The 20,628-nt window shown below is 43.6% G+C and overlaps 1 protein-coding gene and 1 pseudogene across 3 annotated transcripts in view; one reads left to right on the plus strand and one right to left on the minus strand.

Moving 5' to 3' along the window:
• ANKRD6 (ankyrin repeat domain 6) overlaps window positions 1-11,223 on the minus strand; it is a 188,146-nt gene extending 176,923 nt beyond the window's left edge. For all 3 annotated transcript variants that reach the window (XM_059177098.1, XM_059177089.1, XM_059177090.1), the window contains exon 1: window positions 11,027-11,223. The gene's annotated coding sequence lies outside the window, so the exon portion shown is untranslated. The remainder of the gene's footprint in view (window positions 1-11,026) is intronic.
• A 1,998-nt stretch (window positions 11,224-13,221) lies between these two features.
• LOC131833121 (large ribosomal subunit protein uL11-like) lies at window positions 13,222-13,804 on the plus strand (annotated as a pseudogene).
• Window positions 13,805-20,628: the final 6,824 nt, after the last annotated feature.

Below are 20,628 nucleotides of genomic sequence, written 5' to 3' on the forward strand. Positions count from 1 at the left end.
GTGTGTGTGTGTAGTTCCATGAATTTTATCACACACATAGATTTATGTGAGCACCATCACAATATGGTTTCAAAACTATTTCAAATCCTCATTTCATAGTTAAAGAAACAGAGGCATAAAAAGGTTAAGTAAAGGGGTGTCTGGGTGGCTCAGATGGTTAAGCATCTGCCTTTGGCTCAGGTCACGATCTCCAGGTCCTGGGACTGAGCCCCACATCAGGCTCCCTGCTCCCTCCGCCATTCCCCTTGTTTGTATTCTCTCTCTGTCTCTCTCTCTCAAATGAATAAATAAAATCTTTGAAGGTTAAGTAAATTGTGAAAATTTTTACAGCCAATAGGTGGCAAGCCAGGCAACAAACCCAATAAGATCAACTGGGAAGACCATGGCTCTTAACTATGGGCAGCTGTCCACACCAGGTATACCTAGGATACGCAAATGCATCCATACATACCCACTCAAGCTATCTACTCTCCAATATTTATATACAGTGTAATATCAAATATAACTAAAATACAACTAAAACATAAATTATAGTGCATCTCAGCATTCTGCCTAAGTTGGGCTGAACTTAGAATTTCATGCTGGGACTTACAGTTAACTGGGCATTTTCTAGCTTAAAAATAAGTTTTGGAGCGCCTGGGTGGCTCAGTGGGTTAAGCCTCTGCCTTCGGACTAGGTCATGATCTCAGGGTCCTGGGATCAAGCCCTGCATCCGGCTCTCTGCTCAGCGTGGAGCCTACTTCCCCCTCTCTCTCTGCCTGCCTCTCTGCCTACTTGTGATCTCTCTCTCTCTTTCTCTCTCTCTCTGTTAAATTAACAAACAAACAAACAAACAAATAAAAGTTTTAAAACTGACAAGAGACATGTTATCTCTGCCAGAGAAAAAGAAATAACTTTGTTTTGTGAAAAACCTGAACTGAAAATTTCTAAGTTGATTGTTTATGGTTTGGTTTATTTTTTTATCCTTAATAATAAATTCCAATCACTATTATGGGGGGCCTGGCTGACTCAGTCAGTAGATCATGTGACTCTTGATCTCCGGGTTGTGAGTTCAAGCCCTACCTTGGATGAAGATCTTACATTAAAAAATAAAAAATCACTATCATATGAGCATGATAAAATAGGTCCATCCATGTCATCACATTTCACCTCTTATTAAATACATATATTTTTTAAAAGATTTTATTTATTTATTTGAGAGACGGTGCATGTATAAGGAGGAGGGGGTGGCAGAGGGAGAGGGAGAAGCATGTTCCCCACTAAGTAGGGAGGCCAAAGCAGGGTTCAATCCCATGACCCCAAGATCATGACCTAAGCTGAAGGCAGAGGCTTAACTGACTGAGTCGCCCAGGTGCCCCATAGTTTTTAAAGACTTTTTTTAAAAACATTTTATTTATTAGGGCACCTGGATGACTCAGTGGGTTAAGCCTCTGCCTTCGGCTCAGGTCATAATCTCAGGGTCCTGGGATCAAGCACTACATCAGGTTCTCTGCTCAGTGGGAAGCCTGCTTCTCCCTCTCACTGCATATTTGTGATCTCTCTCTGTCAAATAAATAAATAAAATCTTTTTTAAAAATGATTTTATTTATTTATTTGACAGAGAGACCACAAGTAGGCAGAGAGGCAGGCGGGGGGGTGGAGGAACAGGCTCCCTGCTGAGCAGAGAGCCCGATTCGGGGCTCAATCCCAAGACCCTAAGATCATGACCTGAGCCGAAGGCAGAGGCTTAACCCACAGAGCCACCCAGGTGCCCCAATTTTTAAAGATTTTTTACCTGATTTATTTATTTTAGTTTTTTATGTAAGCTCCACGCTTAACATGGAGCCCAAGAAGGGGCTGGAATTCATGACCCTGAGATCAAGACCTGAGCTAAGATCAAGAGTCTGATGCTTAACTGAGCCACCAGGTGCCCCTATTTTTCTGATTATAAACATAATATATGCTCATTGCAAGGAGTCTTTACAGTTCCCATAAAGATGCAGGAGGAAACATCCCAGTCCTTCTAAAACTCACCATCTAGAGGAAATTTCCTTGTATATTAGATTCCCATGGGACTTTCCTAGAATTAGAATAAAATGCAGGAGAAAAAAAAGAAAGAAAGAAACTGAATATTCTAACTCACTGAAATAAGAATATGATTTTTTTTGAACTTAGAAGCAACTTTTAGAATAAAATGGCACTCTTGGCTTATACTGTAGAATGTGAATACACAGACGTCTTAAAAGACACCACACCCTGGGGCACCTGGATGGCTCAGTCCCTTAAGCATCTGCCTTCCGCCCAGGTCATGGTCCTGGGATGGAGTCCCATATTGGGCTCCCTGCTCAGCAGAGAACCTGCTTGCCCCTCACCCTCTGCCCTGCTCATGCTCTCTCTCTCTCTCTCAGTCTCTCTCTCAAATAAGTAAATAAGATCTTAAAAAAAAAAAGACACCACAAAGGAAGTTACTGATGTTCATACTGAAAGGAAATCATCAGGTTACATCAAATTAACAATCTCAATAGTTCCCTTTGTTCAACAAACCATCAGGTCAACTTGAAGACTTCTCTCTCTAAAATTATGGGAAAACAGTGTTGCCATTGTGAAATGTATAATTTCACAGACCTGTGCATTTTCCAAGAAGTATGTTGGGGGGCGCCTGGGTGGCTCAGTCTGTTAAGTGTCTGCCTTTGGCTAAGGTCATAATCCTAGGGTACTGGGATCAAGCCCCACATCAGGCTCCCTGCTCAGTGGGGAGCCTGCTTCTCCCTCTCCCTTTGCCTGCTGCTCCCCCTGCATGTGCTCGCTCATTCTCTGTTAAATAAATAGATAAAATCTTAATTTAAAAAAAAGAAGTATTTTGGTCTTGTCCCCTTATTTAGTGAAGAAAAAACTGAGACTAAGAAAATCAGAGTGTCTAGAGCTCCAGAGTGAGCTGGTGGCCAGGACTATCCCCAGTTTCCTGATGTCTATCAATGTTCTCCCACCGTCTCCAAGGTCCCAGGATCTGCTCATCCATCTTCCGCAGCTCACTTAACCCAGCCAGATGATATGAGAGAAGATTCCTAAAGCTAATGTGGAAAAGGTCACAGCCTCAATAGAACTAAGTTCTATATTCATCTTTCATCTACTTAATATCTGTAAAAAATAAATAAATAAATAAACCTTATTCTATTGTATCTATTCATTTTAGAAAGATTTATTAAAGCAGGTGTCATTTATAAAAACAAAAACAAAAGGTCTTGCTTGTTCCTCTTTAGCGCTTAAGATTAGTTTACTTTGGGCTACTTCTCCATTCTTGGTTACTATTTACTGTTCGATCCACTAAATTCACTTTTTAAAAAAAGAATCTTTTTTTACCATAATGGGTAGAAATATTTCCCATAATCCCCGTTCTTATACCAAGAACAAGTCAGTGATGTAAAAAGTCCATTCAGGGGCGCCTGGGTGGTTCAGTGGGTTAAGCCGCTGCCTTTGGCTCAGGTCATGATCTCGGGGTCCTGGGATCGAGTCCTGCATCGGGTTCTCTGCTCAGCAGGGAGCCTGCTTCCCTCTCTCTCTTTCTCTGCCTGCCTCTCTGCCTCCTTGTGATCTCTGCCTGTCAAATAAATAAATAAATAAAATCTTAAAAAAAAAAATCCAGTGTTTAATAAAAAAGTCCATTCAGCTACCAACAAGCACCCAAATTTAAATTAAATGTTTTCATCTTTATATGCCCTTTCCTAGTTTTTCATAAGAATACTAATGTCAAGCATATTCCAAGAACACTGAATTCTTTTTTTTTTTTAAGATTTTATTTATTTATTTGACAGAGATCACAAGTAGGCAGAGAGGCAGGCAGAGAGAGGAGGAAGCAGGTTCCCTGCTGAGCAGAGAGCCGGATGCGGGGCTCCATCCCAGGACCCTGAGATCATGACCTGAGCCTAAGGCAGAGGCTTTAACCCACTGAGCCACCCAGGCACCCAAGAACACTGAATTCTAATAGTTGAATAGATGCTCAAACTTTCTAATTTTCAATCTTCTTTTAATTTTTTTAAGTAATCTCTACACCTAATGTGGGGCTCAAACTCACAACACTGAGATCCAGAGTTGAATGCTCTATACAATGGACCAGCCAGGCGCCCCTCCATTTTCTTTTCAGTAAAAGAGTAACAGGTGACAAAAGGAAAAACAATTCATTCTAATTAGTTTTATTATCCATAATGTAGTTTTCTACTTTGGACCCTAAAACCTTAAGATATTGGGTATTAAATATAATCAAACCAACCCAGGGAAAGATTTGAAAATCTTATTTCTTTTTTTATTTAAAAAAATTATTTATTTGAGAGAGAAAGAGCGCACACACAGTGGGAGGGGAAGGGCAGAGGGAGAGAGAGAATCTGAAGCAGACTCCCCACTGAGCATGGAGCCCTATGTGGGGCTCAATCTCAGGACCAGAGCTGAAATCAAGAATCAGATGCTTAACCAACTGAGCCACCAAGGCTTCCCTTCTTTTTAAAAAAAAAAAAGAGAGAGAGAGAGGGAAATTCTGTTAAATGAAAATGATGCTGACAAGTATATGGGCATTGATGTGGTTTTTAGAGTGTTGTTGGGGTCTGGAGCCAACAGCCAAGAAAGAATTCTTGAGACATCTTTGGTGCAAAAAGGTGATTTTATAAAAGCACGGGAGCTTGGACCCACGGGCAGAAAGAGCTGCCCTGGGGTTATGAGGGTGGCAATTATATACCTTCAGGTTGGCAGGGAGTTAGGGAAAGAACAAACCTCCAAGGTATTTTGGGAAGAAGGTTTCTAGGACCTGAGGGGGCCAGCCATTGTTTGGGCAGGTCATTTATTGTTAGTAACCCTCAGTCCTGAGACCCTTCAGATGTGTATCAGTGGCCAGATGATTGAAGGATGATTCTCAAGATGTATCTGGGGGGAAGGGAGAATGTAAGAGATAAAGGGAGCTTCCAAAGGAATTTCTATGTGTTTAAGGTACACTCACAGGATCCTGAGGGGGTGGGGCTAAGATGGCCTTTTGCCCTCAGCAAAATGTTAACATCCAGGTAGTTGAGCTCCCAGTGGGAGGTCACTCTGCTTGTGTCAATGGGATGGAAGTAGGAAGAAAATTTATTTTTTTTCTTTTGCCTTTGTTTCCCACATCAGGCATCAAATGGAAAAAAAAAAAAGAGAGAGAGAGGAAAAAAACAGTTAAAAAGAATCAAAATAGTTTCTCCCACTCACATACATCCCCCAAATTTTACAAAGAAATTAAAAGCCCTCAACCTTAGGAACTAGGGGTGCCTGGCTGGCTCAGTCAGCAGAGCATGTAACTCTTGACCTCAGGGTCCTGAGCTCAAGCTCCACATTGGGCATGGAGCTGACTTAAAAAAAAAAAAAAAAAAAAAAAAAAAGGAATCAAAACAAATAAAAATTGTATCCAGTGGTATTTATGTCAACTTGGAAGCATCATCACCTACGGTTCTGTACAGCTTGCTCAATGATAAATGACAGAAACAAGCAACCATAAAAATAAAAAAACTACACTACAAATATCACTATTGGTATACTATATATTTATACACTATCAATATCACTATGGACTGTATTCTCACAGATTGTCAAATTATCACCAGCTTCTAACTTAGGCTTAGGGTCTGAAAAATGAACAGGACACGGGAGTAAAGGTCTCTTTCCTGAAAGACACCATGACAGCCATGTGGGACATCTTTATTCAAGTCAGCCTTTCCTTGGAGGATTAGTAAGTACCACTTACTAATGGACAGGAATTGGCATGGGATGCTAATAAGTTTAATAAAACTTTTTCATCTGGAAAGATTATCTGCCTCTCTATGTTGTAAGTACATGTAAAAATTAAGCACTACTCGAAATATCTCCAGGTTTGTAACGGGCCAGGAAAGAAGAACTTCCTCTGCCCTGTGTTCCTTCTAGATGGACTTAGAATCAAACTGACAAGAGACAGGTTAACAGGAGAAAATAAAATGTAATAGGCATAGTTAGGGGGAATCCACACAGACAGAGATTCCAAAGACTTAGTGACTCAAACAAGGCAATCTGAAGCTCATAGGAGCTAAGGAAAAAGGTAGGGGCCAAAGGGAAGAAAATTCATGAGCCAGAAGGTAAAAGAAGATGTTTGGAAAAACAAGATGTTCCATTATGCAGATGAGTTCCTAAAGGGGACCTCTGTTAATACTTCTCCTCCTGTTGCAGTCTGACCTTTCCAGTTGTAAATTTAGGCAATTATGGGGAAGCTGAGCACCTTTGCTGCATCTGCTGGGTTTCTATTACTCTCTTTTTTTTTTAAGATTTTATTTATTTATTTGACAGACAGAAATCACAAGTAGGCAGAGAAGCAGACAGAGAGAGAGTAGGAAGCAGGTTCCTCACCGAGCAGAGAGCCTGATGCAGGGCTCGATCCCAGGACCCTGAGATCATGACCTGAGCTGAAGGCAGAGGCTTAACCCACTGAATCACCCAGGCGCCCCTCTATTACTCTTAACTGTAAACAATCTTTATGCCATTTGGGGGCAGCCTGCCCTGAGCCCTACAAACCCAGGTCCAAACTTCCCAAGACCTAAGACAAAGTACTTCCCTCCTGAAATCAGAAATCTACTGATCCAAGTTCAGGCCTTCTCCCTCCAATCAGTTACGGCTTTCTCCTCAAACCTGGGCACATGTTGGCAAATGAAAATGAACGTTCCAAACGTGGGTCTGAAAGTCAAAATGTACCACGACGGCACACCAGAATTTGCTGTTTGAAAAACGATAGGGCATTTTATATAGTGAACCAACTACTTCATAATTTATTTGCTAGGATTGAGATTTTAAGCACTGACTGGCTTTTCCCTCCCCCCCCCCCCCCCCCCCGCCACTGGCTACTCTTAAATAGGAACTATGATATATTTACCTATTACGGGACTATTTAGTACTATTTAACAATCATAAAAGAGCATCATTTCCTGAGACTGTTATATTCCAGGCCCTTTAGAGATGATTTTGTGTACACTCTAGTTTAATCCTTTTTTTTAATTTTTTTAAAAAATTTTATTTATTTATTTGACAGAGAGAAATCACAAGTAGATGGAGAGGCAGGCAGAGAGAGAGAGAGAGAGGGAAGCAGGCTCCCTGCTGAGCAGAGAGCCCGATGCGGGACTGGATCCCAGGACCCTGAGATCATGACCTGAGCCAAAGGCAGCGGCTTAACCCACTGAGCCACCCAGGAGCCCCTAGTTTAATCCTCTTAATGACCCATCCTGTCTTATGTGGAGGAAAAACCAAGATTTAGCGACTCCACACAGTAGCTTAACCTGGGGCTACTTCAGGCAGACTGACCTCTTCTTTAATAACTGCTCTCTCCCCAGAAGGTTTTACCTTAAACCAACCAACAATGCCCAAACTGAGCACCAAGGCACTCTGGATACTGCAGCAAATTCACAAGGGCAACTTCAGGATATTTCAAAGTTTTGAGGGAAACCGTGTATTCAGCATGTTGGAAAATGCTGAACCTACCAACCAGAATTCAGTTGCAATGTCAGGTCACTTTATGCTCCTATGGATGACATCATCCACATCTTTGCAAAACCTGGGTTTTCAGTGGGTGCTGTGATAGAAAGCAAGTACTACAGAGAAGTCAATGTGGAACAGGAAATGAGAGCGGTGCTAACCAATCTATTCCCAAGATTTAGGAATTAGTACAGGCATACACATACTGCTTGTGATTGGGGTTATTTAAGAATGATATAACAGTATTTTTTCTCCCAGCTTATGTGTATTTTTTTAAAATATTTTATTTACTTATTTGACAGTGAGAGAGCTAGCAGGAGCAGGAACACAGGCAAGGGGTGTGGGAGAAGGAAAGTATGCTCCCTGGCGATCAACACAGGGCTGGATCCCAGGACCCTGGGATCATGACCTGAGCCAAAGGCAGATGCCCAACGACTGAGTCACTCAGGTGCCCCAATTTTTTTTTTTTTAAATAGCTTCTACGTTGTTAGGACATTAATACTTAATAGGTTGTTTGAACCCAACTAGGACGAACTACTTAAAACTACAGGCACTGTGAAAAAATTATTAATATACTAAGGGAGCCACGAACCAAGTTTAGGAATCTTTTGCCTTAATCAAGTAGTGACAAAGTTGTGCAAGATTCTCCAAGGAGAGCTGTGTGACCCTGCAAAAGTCACAAAGTCCAAAACGCAAACGTAATAACCAGGAAAAGAAGAATTTGGGTTAAAACCATTTTTAAAGGTTGCTCTCTGTCGGCTTAATCCTTCAAATCCTACACAATGTTCCCCTGAATAATTTGTATTTTTAAAAAAACTTCTCAAACATATGCACACAAATTACTGTTTTTCTCATTCTTAGGGACTCAAGCAAAGCTTTTAAAAATTATAGCCTCCAAGCTATGTTGGAAGAGACTGAGCCTCCCCTGTACAGACAGAACACACCCGCAGAGCCTGTGCCAAGGAAACCTGGGGAAAACCTTGAAAGACAGACTACTACCTCCCCAGTACTCCCCAGAGACTGTCAGCTTTTTTTGTGGTTTGCATCCCACTCTTAATATCCTGCTTTTAAGTTCAATAAGAATGCTCCAGGTTATCGTGAAAACACTTGTTTGGAAAGTTCCCTTTCACAGAGCTTTTTATGTAGCACATGATGTGTGAAAAGCAAGGAAAAAGAAATTAACACAAATCTAACCAGCGCTTCCTTCCAGGTAGAAGGAGGGCTGGAATGTCGTGGGGAGAGATACTGGGGGGCTCCAAGGTGCTGGAGATGCTCTAATTCTTCAGCTAGGTGATGAGTACTTAGGTGTATGCGTTCTATTCTTATTCTTTACACCGGAAGTGTAGTTTGATACTTTGTGTAGGTAGATTTCACTGTAGGGATAGGGACACCATAATTTCTATGTGGTAGGGCCACCAGAGTTAAAAGTATGCATTGTCTCTAAGCTGAGTTGAATCACTAGCCATCAGCCTCTACTTGGGAGTAAATGCTTAGCCAGAGGGCTCTGGAGAGGGTGACAGGTTTAAATGGGAAATTAGGTTAATTTTTGGTACAATCACTGAAAAACATGGAGTTAACAAATTAAAAGTTCTCTTAATATTATATTTTTCTCTTCATATAAATACATATATACATATATGTATATGTATATATGTTTTTATTTAAGTAGTCTCTACCCAGCGTAGGGTTCCAGTGCATAACCCTGAGATCAAGAGTTGCATATTCTTCCAACTAAGCCAGCCAAGTATCCCAATATATATATAAATATATATATTTATATATATTTATATGTGTATTTTTTAAGTAAACTCTACACCCAACATGGGCTCAAACTCACAACCCTGAGATCAAGAGTCACATGCTCCAGTGACTGAGCCAGCCAGAGGCCCCATTAAATGAGCATTTTTTTATCCCCCTTGGTTCCTACCTTTCAACAATGTGCAGCTAGTTGTTTTATGGTGTGTTATTCTTCTTCACCCTCTCCAACTCTACCCTCCCCACTTATGACCAAAAGGGTAGAAAACTCTTCCAATTTTAATTCATGTCCCTAATTTTTTAAAAAAATTCATTTGCCATATGCTAAGCACCTGCTAGGGATGGCAGAAGGAAGTTAAACATGTACGGTTGCACCTCCTACATGCAAGAACAACAGGTTGCTATTGCTCTTCAAGGGGTGGGAAATACCTCCTCAGAGACAATCAGTGCACTTGTGTACTACTGTGGACCCAGGTGTGCTTGTCTTCATTGCCAAGTTCTTTCCACTGACATTGGCCTAATAGACATGACCTAAACACGAATGAATATCCTCATCCAACAGGTTCACAAAAAGAACGCCTAACATTCAAGAGCACCATGCCAAGGGTTTAACTTACAACATTTCATTTAATCTCCACAATACTACCCAACTATGTATAATACACCCAGTTTACAGTTTAAAAAACGAAGTTCAATGAAATGGGTTTTCCAGGCTGGTCCAAGTGCAGTGGTGTTTACAATTAATTGATCGCAGCCAATTACACATTTCTTCCTTCCTTCTCCGCTCCTACTGATTCATTTGACTAGCGGAAGGAAGGAAGGAAGGAGGAAAAAAAGAAATGGAGTTTCCAAAGTCACACACCTAACAAGTGGTGGAATCGAGACACAATCTCAGAACCCCAAAGCAGATCTCCACCATTGAGCCATCTCCGTGTGCCGCCGGGAAAACATTCCGGACCAGCTTTAGGAAATTCAAGCCCCTCTCCTGTCACAAATACTGCTCCACACTTGCCCCCACTCTCCCCAAATCTAGCGTTAGCACCGCACTTAAATCCCCAAGACAAGAGTCGGTAAACTGGTGTCTGCCCTCAAATCAACGTGCCTCGCTTCCTCTGCCCCGACCCTGGGAGATGCCTCTGGCTAACTCTTCCGAGAGCTTAATTCCAGCCGGGGCGGACCTCTCCGGGACGGGAGTCCAGCCCCCCCCCCCGCGCCCCGCACCCTGCCGGGTCTGCGCCTCCTGGCAGTCCTCAAAGGGGTAAGGAGGTGGGGGGCAGGCTGCTGGCGCGTCCGAACCGAACCCGGTCCCTCTGAGGCCGACCCGCAGGCCCGGGGGCGGCGCAGAGCGCACGGCGACCAACAGGAACCCTCCTTGACTCCCGCAGACCCCCCAGCCACCGCCTCCGGGAGAAATACCCGGCGACCCCCGCCCCCCTACCACCACTTTCTTCAAACTCTGAGCTCGCGGGAGAGAGAGGAGGGGGACGAGCCAAGACGACTAAGTTCTCCACCCCGACCCAAAGTTCTACACTCCAGGGAGGCAAGTGAAGCAAAGCGATCAGAGAGGTGCCCCAGGAAGACCCCCCCGCTCCGGTCCCGGCTTTCCGGAGGCCGCAGGGGAGGGGGCAACGCGCTCCCTCTGGGTGTCCTCCCTCAAGCAGGCTGCGACCTGGGGGCGCAGAGGGAGCAGCGCCCCCACCTCCGACACCGGGAGGTCCCCCGGGAGTCGGGGACGTTGGCCCTCAGATGTCGAGGGGTCTCGAAGGAACCCAGCGAGGTCGCACCGTACCTTTCTCTCGCGCGCCGGATGTCCGCGCCGCAGGGACCGCTGCCGGCGACAGGGTGGGGGGCGAGGGGAGACGACGGGGACGGGTTCCCGCAGGCTCCGGCGGCCCCTGGGCCTCGGCGCCGCCCAGCGCCGCGCCTCTCGCCGCCCGCTCGCTGGGCTGCGCCCCCGGCTCCCGCAGGTTACCTGTGGCGGAGCTCCGCGCGCCCGCAGCTCTCCCTGCCCTGGCCCCGCCCCACCCGCGGCTCCTAAAGTGGGGCCGCAGCGCCCCGCAGCGGCCAGCGCCCCACACTGCGGGGACCTGTGGGAGGTGGAAGGCCGGTGGGCTGTCCCTGGGTTGCAGGCCGCTCCCAGCTGGGGCAGCTCTCCCTCCCTGGTCCGCCAGAAGTAGCGCCTCCTTCTGAAGAGTGGGCGGGAAGGGGGCTGCGGTGTGGTGAGCTTTTCCGCGCACGGTTGGCCAGGAGGTTCATTGGAGGGGGAGTGGGGAATTGGGAGAAAACCATCCCTCAGCCTGTGGCCAAATGGATATTTCAGTATATTCTTCGCTCGCTTGACTGGAATGGCTCGGTGGGAGCTCAACAGTGATGAATGAAGCAGACTCATTAGAGCTGGAGAAGGTAAGGAAGCTCCTGTTCCAAAGAGCTGCTTTGTAAGTAGCTCTCAGAACCATCCCAGATGATACAGACAGATGCACTGAGCACTCCTGACTCCTGTATTCAAATCACATCATGCACACCTTTAACTTGGTCCGGTGTTGTCTGTTTTTCTTAGTTACTTCTTCAGCACCTAGAAGAGTTCCCTGAAGATAGTGAGCCTTAATAAAGTGAATGTGTGAATGAATGGAACCTCATTCAACATTCCGAAGAAGCATGACTGGAAACTGCCACCCCAACACGGAAGGAGGGCTACGCGGAACCCTAGAAAGGTGTCTCAGTCTTACCAAGGTTTGGAACAAGCTTACTTTGAACCAGATTTTTCTGATCTGCTTTGAAATGGGCCTGGTTTCCGTGGGTAAAGAAACGTGATGATCTCCTTTTTCTTAATATAATTGTCTCCATCCCCCCACCCCCACTCTTTCAGGGAGCATCAGGTGGAGAGATCACCAGGAGAGGGTGAGTACTGGATTTTCTCTACAATTTCAGAACTTCCCTATCCCATTGCCATGGCAGCAGTTTTTCTTGGCAGGGTGTGAAACCTCTCCTGCGTGTGCTTTGACCCTCTTCAGGGTTGTTCCCATCCCTGTCACTCTTCATCTGGAGCTGTTAGAACACATTTCCTTTCCCTGCCCCTTGGTAGCTCTGGATTTCTCTCGAGGCAAGTCACCAGTGAATTACAGGTGAATTACAGGTGAACTCCCAAAGTCAAGATACATATGCATGACTTTTCAACCTGATCATTTCTTTCTTATATGTGTCCAGATTAAAGAGTTTTCTTAGCCATTCCTTTGAATAAACTAACAGAGATAAAGAGTGCTCCCTTCCTCTGGGAAGCTTTTATAACATCACCATAAAGTCGAAATGAGATGGAGTTTTAAGTTACATTTGTGGGCAGTCGCAGCAATCATGCATTAATTCTGCTGAAAGGAACAGAAAGCTGGCGCATAAAACATGTGAATGCTCCTGGAAGCCAACCACAATTGTTCCCAGGCTTTGACTAGTGGGAATTCCTGGCAGAGGGGCCCCGTGAGAGCCAAAGCAGACAGTTGCTGAGCTGCTTGGAGATCTTATTTGCTCGTCTCCAAGAGGGCACGCAGTCTTTGTAAAACTAATGAAAAGAGATTCTGACCCTCCCTCTCTATGAGGAAGGCTCCCAGCCTACAGTTCCATTCTTGTACCTCTATTCAGCTCAAGCAAAGCCAGCCTCACAGATCCACCTCACCACACCCTCTTTCTGTCTCATGAGAAAGAAGTCTGTTCTGCCAGTGATCATTTTCCCTGCTTTCTGAGAATCTAATTTGCTCTGACGTCCAGCAACATTTCTTTCATGAGTTGACTGCGCTAGCTGTCATTCGTGCCGTTAGCTTCAATTTGTCCTTCAGCCCACCATTCTGTCTTCTAACCCCGCCACTCCTTGAAACTACCCTTGCTAAGGCTTCTACCCAGGGAAACTTACTTCCATGAGCCTCTCCGTGATCATATCCGCCTTTTCCTCTAGAGGAAACCACCATACTAAATTCTGTATTATCTTTTTCAGTTTTCAGCTTGGAGCAGGTGAAGGTGCAACTCACTTCAGTCGTCCCGAATACAGGTTCCTCTGACAGTGGCTGTGCCCAGTATGCCACCTACGTTTGACCCCAACAAGACCAAGGTTGTATACCTAAGGTACACTGGTGGAGAAGTCAGTGCCATGTCTGACCTGGCCCCTGAGATTGAACCCTTGGGTCAGTCTCCAAAAGAGTCTGGCACCAGTAATTGAAAGGATCTGAGGATTACAGTGAAACTGACTATTCAGAACACACCGGCCCAGATTGAAGTAGCACCTTCTGCCTCTGCCCCAATTATCAGAGCCTTCAAGGAACTTCCAAGAGACAGAAAGAAGCAGAAAAACATTAAGCACAGTGGAAATACCAAATCTGATGAGACTGTCCACATTCCCCAGCATATGCAGCATTGATCCTTAGCCAGAGAACTCTCTGGAATCATTAAAGAGATCCTAGAGACTGCTTGGTCTGTTGGCTGCAATGTTGATGGCTACCACCCTCATGACATTGTAGAGAACATCAATAGTGGTGCAGTGAAATGCCCAGCTGGTTAGAAACTACAGGGGAAATATTTCAAAGGAAATATTTCAATGAAGAATCATTTGACAACCAAAAAAAAAAAAAGTTCCCTGTGTGTATTAATAACTCTCTTATCACAAATAAATGTATCCCTAAACACAACATTGTACAGTTTTACCTAGTTTTGTACAGTTTGTACAGTTTTTTGCCTAGTTTTGGACTTTTTGTAAATGGAAGCAATCTGGGAGAGCCTAGGTGGCTCAGTCAGTTAAGTGGCCAACTCGATTTCAGCTCAGGTCATGATTTTAGGATTGTGAGATTGAGCCCCATGCAGGGCTCTGCACTAAGCAGGGAGTCTGCTGGAGATTTTTTCCTTCTGTCCTCCCCTCCCCCCCAACCCTTACCCCTGTTCGAGTATGCAGCAGGCACTCTCTCTCTCACTAAAATAAATAAATGAATCTCAAAAAAAGAAAAGGAATCATTTTGCACTCTTCCTATGCATTTTGCTTTTCTCACTCAGCATTCTGTTTCTGAGATTCAGCTATTCAATTTCTCTGCTATATAGTGTTTCATTGTAAGAAGATACCGCAATTTATTTATCCAGTCTACTTTTGGACATGGGGTTGGCTCCAGTTTTTGCTGTTGCAAACACTGTTGCTATGAACACTCAAATATTTCTCCCAATGCATATGTGTAAGAGTTTTTAGGATGATTATCTAGAAGTGGAATTGTTGGGTCTTAAGGAATGTAAGTGTTCAAATTTACTAGGTAGTCAGTAGTCATTACTAGGTAGTCAGTAGTCTGACTACTACTAGGTAGTCAGTAGTCAGTAGTCAATCCTAGGTAATGCCGGAGTGTTTTCTTTCTTTCTTTCTTTCAAGATTTATTTATTTGAGAGCAAGAGAGTGTGTGAGCAGGGAAGGAACAGAGAGAGTAGGAGAAAGATGATCCCAAGCAGGCTCCACACTCAGCATTGACCCCCGGTTCCATGTCATGACCCTGAGATCATGACAGAAGCCAAAATCAAGAGCCAGCCAGTTTACTGACTGAGTCACCCAGGTGCCCCACCAAATGGTTTTCTAAACCAGTTGTATCAATTTTCATCCCTATCAACAATGTGTTAAAGTTCCCCTTCCTCTACATCTTTGGATTGTGTGTGTGTGAAACTATTTCTTATTATAGTTGTGATTGGTATTTCTCCAATTAGCAGTACAATTGAATATCTTTAATATTTAATAAATTTTCTTGTTCTCTTTTTTGTTAATTGGTCTTGCGTTTTGCTCTACTTCATGTATTTTTTAAGGTTTTATTTATCTCTTTGAGAGAGAGAGACAGAGAGAGCACAAGCAGAAGAGAGGCAGAGGGAGAGGAAGAAGCAGACTCTTCACTGAGCAGAAAGCCCGCCATGGGGCTCCATCGCAGGATCTGAAGATCACAATGGAAGCAGACCTTAACCATCTGAGCAACTTCAGCGCCCCTGTTTCATGTATTTTGAGAAATCCTTCCTGACCCTGAGGTATACAAATATTCTTCTGTATTTCCTTCCAAAAGTTTTAAAGTTTTGGGGCACCTGATTGGCTCAGTCAGTAGAGCAAGTCATTCTTCATCTCGGGATTGTGAGTTCAAGCTCCACGTTGGGTGTTGAGAGTACTTTAAAAAATAAAATCTTGGGGCACCTGGGTGGCTTGTCGTTGGCGCATCTGCCTTCGGCTGTCGTAATCCCAGGTTCCTTGGATTAAGCCCTGCATCGGCCTCCCTCCTGAGTGGGGAGCCTTCTTCTCCTTCTCCCTTTCCCCCTGCTTATGTTTCCTCTCTTGCTGTCTCTCTCTCTATCAAATAAATAAGTAAAATCTTTTAAAAAATAAAAATAAATAAATAATAAAATCTTTTTAGAAAGTTTTAAAGTTTTGCCTTTCACATTTAAGTACATATTCCATCTGAAATTCATTTCTCCTCTCATTTACAATGCCAAAGCTATCTTATAATGAATTTTCATGTATGCTTGAATCTGTTTTGGGTTCTCTATTTTGTTCCCTTTGCCTATTCCTTTTTTTTCTCCATTTGCCTACTCCCGTGCTACTACCATACCGCCTGAAAACTGGTAGTTTTTCATTAAATCTTGATTTCTTTTTTTTTTTTTTAAGATTTTATTTATGTATTCAACAGAGAGAGAGATCACAAGTAGGCAGAGAGGCAGGCAGAGAGAGAGAGGGAAGCAGGCTCCCTGTAGAGCAGAGAGCCTGATGTGGGCCCCGATCCCAGGGCCCTGAGATCATGACCTGAGCTGAAGGCAGAGGCTTTAACCCACTAAGCCACCCAGGAGCCCCTAAATCTTGATTTCTTATCATAGACATCCTACCCTGATCTACTTCTTTTCCATAAGAAATCTCAAGTATTCTGGGGAACCTGGATGGCTCAGTCGTTAAGCATCTGCCTTCGGCTCAGGTCATGATCCCAGGGTCCTGGGATCAAGCCCCATATTGGCCTCCCTGCTCACCAGGAAGCCTGCTTCTCCCTCTCCCACTCCCCCAGCTTGTGTTTCTGTTCTCATTCTCTCTCTGTCAAATAAATAAATAAATAAATAAATAAAATATTTTTAAAAAGAAAAAGAAATCTCAAGTGTTCTAAGCTCTTTTGTCTTCCATAGACATTTTAGGACTTGCTTGTCTGGATCTATGAAAATTTTGTAATTAGTTTTTTTAATTTAATAAGTTTTTTAAAGGTAACTCTGCCAAATGTGGGGCTCAAACTCCCAACCTGATGATCAAGAGTCGCATACTCTCCTGAGCCAGCCAGGCGCCTTCCATGAAATTTTTGTGATCTTGATTTGAAATCCCAGAGAATCTATGTGGTGGGTGGCATTGTTTATTCACAATTGTTTATTCTCATCCTACTTTGCCATGCTTTCCTGTAGTGGTGTAGACTCCTCTGCCGCACTGGTTTGGAGCTTGTGTGACTTGCCTTGACCAACACCAGGTTGGAGCAGAAGCTTTAAAAATGTTGTGTACTTTAGTGCTTCCCAGCCCCTGCTTTTCTCACCTTGAGCTTTTGCCCTGTGCTATAAGAATATGTCACAAAGAGTGGCTGCCTCTTTAGCTGGGATCTCAGTAGGAGAAAACACATGGTCTGCAGCCCTCATGTAATGGGAGCAAGAAACAAATTGTTTGCTGCTGTTGCAATTTGGAGAGAATTAACATCTTTACACTGTTGAGTCTTCCTATCTATGAACACTTTTGACATGTCTGTCCGTTCACTTAGAATTTTAGTGACTTAAAACATTTTTTAAACTTTTCATTTTCTGGGGTGCCTGAGTGGCTCAGTTGGTTAAGCAACTGCCTTCAGCTCAGGTCACAATCTCAGGGTCCTGGAATCAAGTCCTGTGTCCAGCTCTCCACTCAGCGGGGAGTCTGCTTCTCCCTTTCCCTCTCCCTCTGTATTCTCCCTCTCTCTCAAATAAATAAAACCTTTTTTAAAAAAACTTTTCATTATCTGAGATTTATTAATCTTTTTTTTTACCATTGCAAGTGATATCTCTACCTCTAAAAGCACATTTTCTACCCTTTTCTTATCAAGAAAAATACAAATATCTTTGTTTATTGAATTTACATCCAAAAACATGGCTAAGTTCTGTTATTAACTTGAGAACTTGTAGGTTCTTCAGTTTTCTATGTACCTACAAGTAAGGATATTTTATTTCGAATCTTTATATCTTTTTTTTTTTTTAGATTCTATTTATTTATTTATTTGACAGACAGAGATCACAAGTAAGTAGAGAGTCAGGCAGAGAGAGAGGAGGAAGCAGGCTCCCTGCTGAGCAGAGAGCCAGATGCAGGGCTCGATCCCAGGACCCTGAGATCATGACCTGAGCCAAAGGCAGAAGCTTTAACCCACTGAGCCTCCCAGGTACCTGTCTAATCTTTATATCTTTAAAAAAATTTATTTTGAGATAATTATAGATTCATAAAAATTTGCAAAAATAGTATAAAGAGGTACAGTGTATCCTTCACCATTTCTCCCAATGGTTACATTTTCCATACTATGGCACAACATAAAAACCAGGAAATTGACAGTGGTATAATGTGTGCACAGTTGTTGTTGTTTTAAAATTTATTTATTTATGTATAAATTTGTACAAATTTATGTATTTGCTTGACAGAGGGAGAAAAAGAGAGCACAAGCAGGAGGAGTGGCAGGCAGAAGGAAAAGGAGAAGCAGGCCACCTATGGAGTGGGGAGCCGACGTGGGGCTCAATCCCAGGACCCTGGGATCATGACCTGAGCCAAAGGCAGACACTTAACCAACTGAGCCACCCAGGTGCCCCAGTGTGTGTGCAATTTTATCACATGTGTAGCTTCATTTAACCCCTATCACAATCAAGATAAAGAACTATTCCATCACCACAAAGAGTACTTGTGCTCCACACCTTCCCCTTTCTCAATCCGAGCCTAACCCCTGGCAGCCACTAGTGTGTTTTCCATCTTTACAATTTTGTCCTTCAAAAATGTTATATGGGGGCACCGGGGTGGCTCAGTGGGCTAAAGCCTCTGCCTTCGGCTCTGATCATGATCCCAAGGTCCTGGGATCGAGCCCCACATCGGGCTGTCTGCTCAGCAGGGAGCCTGCTTCCTCCTCTCTCTCTGCCTGCCTCTCTGTCTACTTGTGATCTCTGTCTGTCAAATAAATAAATAAAATCTTTAAAAAAAAATGTTATATGAATGACATCATACAGAATGTGACCTTTTGAGACCGTTTTTTTCATTCAGTATAAAGGCCATAGAGATTCATCCAAGTTGTTGGCATGTTTCAATAGTTCATTTTTTTTATTGCTCAGTAGTATTCCATGGTATGGTTATACCCCAGTCTGTTTAACCATTTATCTGTTGAAAAGCATCTGGATTGGGGTGCCTGGGTGGCTCAGTGGGTTAAGCCTCTGCCTTTGGCTCAAGTCTTGGTTTCAGGGTCCTGGGATTGAACCCCACATCTGGCTCTCTGCTCAGCAGGGAGTCTGCTTCTCCCTCTCTCTCTGCCTGCTTCTCTGTCTACTTGTGATTTCTCTCTCTATTAAATAAATAAATAAAATCTTAAAAAAAAATAAAGGCCTCTGGGTTGTATAGAGGCTTTGGCTAGTATTAAAGCTGCCATGAGCAATCATGTACAGGTTTTTAATATAAACATGTTTTCATTTCTTGGAGATTAAGTGCCCATAACAGGGATTGATGGGTTGTACAGTAACTGCAAGTTTAATTTTTAAAAAAATATTTATTTATTTTAGAGGAAGGGAGAAGAGGGAGAGAATCTCAAGTAGGCTCCACTGAGAATGGAGCCTGACGAGGGCCTCAATCACACAACTCATGAGAGCAAACCAACTGTTCTATGGAGTGGCTATGTCATTTTACATGCCCACCACCAATGTACAAGGGATTCAGTTTTTCCACATCCTTGCCAGCATTTGCTGTTATTATTATTTTTTTAATTTTAGCCATTAAAAAAAAAAAAGATTTATTTATTTATTTGAGAGAGTCAGGAAGAGGGGCAGAGAGAATCTCAAGCAGACTCCCTATTGGGTGTGGAGCCCGACACAGGTCTTGACCTCAGGACCCTGAGATCGTGACCTGAGCCAAAAACAGTTTGGATGCTCAAATGGCTGAGCCATCCAGGTGCCCCTGTTTCAGCCATTTTCATAGGTAGTATCTCATCTTTGTCCCAATAATTAACATTTATTTAATGACTAGTGATATTGCCTATCTTTTCTTTCACATTCTAGAGGGTTTATTTTTTATACTCATTATGTCATGAATTCATAAGAAACAGATTCCAGCAACTCAGACCCCTCTCCATTGGCTCTCACAAAGTATACTTCTCTGGGTGAGCAGGCTGGTGCAAGTAGGCAGTGAGGTAGGCAGAGACAGAGAGAGGAGGAAGCAGGCTCGCTGCTAAGCAGAGAGCCTGATGTGGGGCTCCATCCCAGGTCCTGGGATCATGACCTGAGCCGGAGGCAGAGGCTTTAACCCTGAGCCACCCAGGCACTCCCAGGGTGGGGTTTGAACTCACTACCCAAGATCAAAAGTTGCACCCTCTACCCACCAAGCCGGTACATATCCTCACCCACCTTCAGTGATATAAGCAGAACTTCCTAACTGGTTTGCTGCTACCACTTATGTGCAAATAAATGGATTATAGATGTGGCTAAGTTATTGATTCCTTTAGCCTTTTGGGACAGCTGGGCAGGACCTGAGGGGACCAAAGTCTCTGGTCAGTCACCTCTGGCTGCAAGTAGCCTGTCCATTTAGGTCAGCGTGCTGTACGAATAGTATCATTTTCTATTTGCACCATGGCTGGACAGTGTGGGGGAGCAATGGTTTCAAGAATAGACTTCTAGGGGTGCCTGGGTGGCTCAGTTGGTTATGTTTCTGACTGATGACTTCACTCAGGCCTTGATCTCAGGGTTATGAGTTTGAGCCCTGTGTTGGACTCCAACCTGGATATGGAGCCTACTTTAAAAAAAAAAAAAAAAAATTGTCTCATGAAATAAGTCTGGGGATAAGCCTTTCCAGGTCTGAGTACAGTACTTCAACAAAGTCATTCAGACTCTTTCTCTCTTTCTATTCTTCTATTTCTATGACAGGGTTTTTGTCTTAGGCTTCGTACCTCATTGTTGTAAGATGGCTTCCCTATCTCCAAATACCATGTTCTTACACAGCTGTGTTCAAAGCAGGAAAGTGTATTGTTAAGGGGCTCTTCTGATTTCATTGGCTTCTCTTATCAGAGAGCAAACTCTTTCCTAGAAGGTCTCCAGCAAGATTCACTCCTTACTTTTTACTGACCAAATACTAAGGAGTCTTGGAGTTTGAGTATCTGACTTTTCCCATCGAGCTTGGGAAGTAGG

This window comes from Mustela lutreola, chromosome 6 (genome assembly GCF_030435805.1).
Source record: "Mustela lutreola isolate mMusLut2 chromosome 6, mMusLut2.pri, whole genome shotgun sequence".
NCBI classification, from domain to species: Eukaryota; Metazoa; Chordata; class Mammalia; order Carnivora; family Mustelidae; genus Mustela; species Mustela lutreola.